The sequence below is a fragment of the Salmo trutta genome, chromosome 19, assembly GCF_901001165.1.
Source record: "Salmo trutta chromosome 19, fSalTru1.1, whole genome shotgun sequence".
Lineage (NCBI taxonomy): Eukaryota > Metazoa > Chordata > Actinopteri > Salmoniformes > Salmonidae > Salmo > Salmo trutta.
Genome location: NC_042975.1, coordinates 34,884,625 through 34,888,573, shown reverse-complemented (window position 1 = coordinate 34,888,573; position 3,949 = coordinate 34,884,625).

The following is a 3,949-nucleotide window of genomic DNA, read 5'->3' as shown; positions in this document are numbered from 1 at the left end:
AAACTTTGATTTGGTTTGACAGTGATGAGGGGTGGTTGTTTGACCGCGGACCCATGACACACGCAGGCAATGATCGCTGAGATCCTGGTTGAAGACAGCAGAGGTGTATTTAGAGGGCAAGTTGGTCAGGATGATATCTAAGAGGGTGTCCATGGTTACGGATTTAGGGTTTTACCTGGTAAATTCGTTGATAATTTGTGTGAGATTGAGGGCATTTAGCTTAGATTGTAGGACGGCCGGGGTGTTCAGCATGTCCCAGTTTAGGTCACCTAACAGTCCGAACTCTGAAGATAGATGGGGGGGCGAACAATTCACATATGGTGTCCAGGGCACAGCTGGGGGTCTATAACAAGTGGCAACGGTGAGAGACTTGTTTCTGGAAAGGTGGATTTTTAAAAGTAGAAGCTTGAATTGTTTGGGCACAGACCTGGATAGTATGACAGAACTCTGCAGCTATCTCTGCAGTAGATTGCAAGTCCGCCCCCTTTGGCAGTTCTATCTTGTTGGAAAATGTTATAGTTAGGGATGGAAATTTCAGTTTTTGGTTGCCTTCCTAAGCCAGGATTCAGACATGGCTAGGACATCCGGGTTGGCAGAGAGTGCTAAAGCAGTGAATAAAACAAACTTAAGGAGGAGGCTTCTAATGTTAACATGCATGAAACCAAGGCTTTTACAGTTACAGAAGTCAACAAATGAGAGCGCCTGGGGAATGGGAGTGGAGCTAGGCACTGCAGGGCCTGGATTAACCTCTACATCACCAGAGGAACAGAGGAGGAGTAGGATAAGGGTACGGCTAAAGGCTATAAGAACTGGTCGTCTAGTACTTTCGGAACAGAGAGTAAAAGGAACAGATTTTTGGGCGCGGAAGAATAGATTCCAGGCATAATGTACAGACAAGGGTATGGTAGGATGTGAGTACAGTGGAGGTAAACTTAGGCATTGAGTGACGATGAGAGAGGATCTGTCTCTAGAGGCACCATTTAAGCCAGGTGAGGTCACCGCATGTGTGGGGGGTGGAACAAAAGGACTAGCTAAGGCATATTGAGCAGGGCTTGAGGCTCTACAGTGAAATAAGACAATAATCACGAACCAAAACAGCAATAGACAAGGCATATTGACATTAGGGAAAGGCATGCGTAGCCGAGTGATCATAGGGTCCAGTGAGTAGCTAGGCGAGCTGGAGACACGGCGATTCAGACAGCTAGCAGGCCGGGGCTAGCAGGCTAGCAGATGGGCATCCGGGGGACGTCACCTGTTGAAACACCCTCAGACGGTTATGTCGGCAGACCAGTCGTGATGGATCGGCGGGGCTCCGTGTCGGCATTAAAGGGTCCAGGCCAATTGGCAAAAGAGGTACTGTAGCACAGGAATTGGCTGATGGATCTCTTCGGCTAGCCGGGAGATGAGCCTAGCTCAAGGCTAGCTCCAGGCTAACTGGTGCTTGCTTCGAGACAGAGACGTTAGCCAGGAGTAGCCACTCAGATAGCAGCTATCTAGCTGCGATGATCCGGTGTAAAGGTTCAGAGCTTGCGGTAGGAATTCGGAGATGTGGTAGAGAAAAAGCAGTCCGATATGATCTCGGTTGACATCGCGCTGTGCAGACTGGCAGGAATTGACCGGGCTGAGGCTGGCTGATGTCCGAGTTAACGGTGATGACTGCTAGCAGTGGATTGACTTGTATGACAGCAAGGTCCAGATCCCGCTAATATCCAGCATCTTCGCACGACCATAGAAGAGGAGTGGAGACAGCATTCCACAATCAAAAGCATGATCAACTCTATGCGAAGGAGATTTGTCGCACTGCATGAGGCAAATGGTGGTCACACCAGATGCTGACTGGTTTTCCGATCTACACCCCTTTTAAGGTATCTTTGGCCAACAGATGCATATCTGTTTTCCCAGTCAAGTGAAATCCATAGATTAGGGCCAAAAACAATTCTTTCAATTGACTGATTTCCTTATATGAACTGTAACTCAGTAACATCTTTGAAAATGTTGCATGTTGCGTTTCTAGTTTTGATCATCTAAACTCAGCAAAAAAAGATACATCCTCTCAATGTCAACTGCGTTTATTTTCAGCAAACTTAACATGTGTAAATATTTGTATGAACATAACAAGATTCAACAACTGAGACATAAACTGAACAAGTTCCACAGACATGTGACTAACAGAAATGGAATAATTTGTCGCTGAACAAAGGGGGGGTCAAAATCAAAAGTAACAGTCAGTATCTGGTATGGCCACCAGCTGCATTAAGTACTGCAGTGTATCTCCTGCTCATGGACTACACCAGATTTGCCAGTTCTTGCTGTGAGATGTTACCCCACTCTTCCACCAAGGCACCTGCATGTTCCAGGACATTTCTGGGGGGAATGGCCCTAGCCTTCACCCTCCGATCCAATAGGTCCCAGACATGCTCAATGGGATTGAGATCCGGGCTCTTCGCTGGCCATGGCAGAACACTGACATTCCTGTCCTGCAGGAAATCACACACAGAACGAGCAGTATGGCTGATGGCATTGTCACGCTGGAGGGTCATGTCAGGATGAGCCAGCAGGAAGGGTACCACATGAGGGAGGAGGATGTCTTCCCTGTAACACACAGCGTTGAGATTGCCTGCAATGACAACAAGCTCAGTCCGATTATGCTGTGACACACCGCCCCAGACCATGACGGACCCTCCACCTCCAAATCGATCCCGCTCCAGAGTACAGGCCTCGGTGTAACGCTCATTTCTTCGACGATAAACACGAATCCGACCATTACCCCTGGTAATGGTCGGACAAAACTGCGCCTCGTCAGTAAAGAGCACTTTTGCCTGTCCTGTCTGGTCCAGCGACGGTGGGTTTGTGCCCATCGGCGAGGTTGTTGCCGGTGATGTCTGGTGAAGACCTGCCTTACAACAAGTTCTCAGTCCAGCCTGTCTCAGCCAATTGTGGACAGTCTGAGCACTGATGGAGGGATTGTGTGTTCCTGGTGTAACTCGGGCAGTTGTTGTTGCCATCCTGTACCTGTCCCGTAGGTGTGATGTTCGGATATACCGATCCTTTGCAGGTGTTGTTACACGTGGTCTGGCACTGCGAGGACGATCAGCAGGCGCCTTAGGCATCTCACAGTACGGACATGGCAATTTATTGCCCTAGCCACATCTGCAGTCCTCATGCCTCCTTGCAGCATGCCCAAGGCACGTTCCCGCAGACGAGCAGGGACCCTGGGATTCTTCCTGTTGGTGTTTTTCAGAGTCAGTAGAAAGGCCTCTTAGTGTCCTAAGTTTTCATAACTGTGACCTTAATTTCCTACAGTCTGTAAGCTGTTAGTGTCTTAACGTCTGTTCCACATGTGCATGCTCATTAATTGTTTATGGCTCATTGAACAAGCATGGGAAACAGTGTTTAAACCCTTTACAATGAAGATCTGTGAAGTTATTTGGATTTTTACGAATTATCTTCAAAAGGCAGGGTCCTGAAAAAGTGCAGTTTCTTTTATTTGCTGAGTTTATTAGGCATTTATTTAGTCATTTTCTTCATTATCTAATAAATCTGTCTATTCATTCATAACTAGGATGTAGCTGGGCCCAGCATTGGCAGTGTGGTCCCCTGGTTTTCTGGTAGCATAGTGACAACAGAGGAGAACAAGAGACAAACAGACAGACAGACAGACAGACAGACAGACAGACAGACAGACAGACAGACAGACAGACAGACAGACAGACAGACAGACAAGTGACAGACAAAGTGACAGACAAAGTGACAGACAAAGTGACAGACAGACAGACAGACAGACAGACAGACAGACAGACAGACAGACAGACAGACAGACAGACAAAGTGACAGACAAAGTGACAGACAAAGTGACAGACAAAGTGACAGACAAAGTGACAGACAAAGTGACAGAGGAGAACAAGGAGAAGCATAGACAGACAGGAGAAGTTGAAGCACAGAGAGAAGG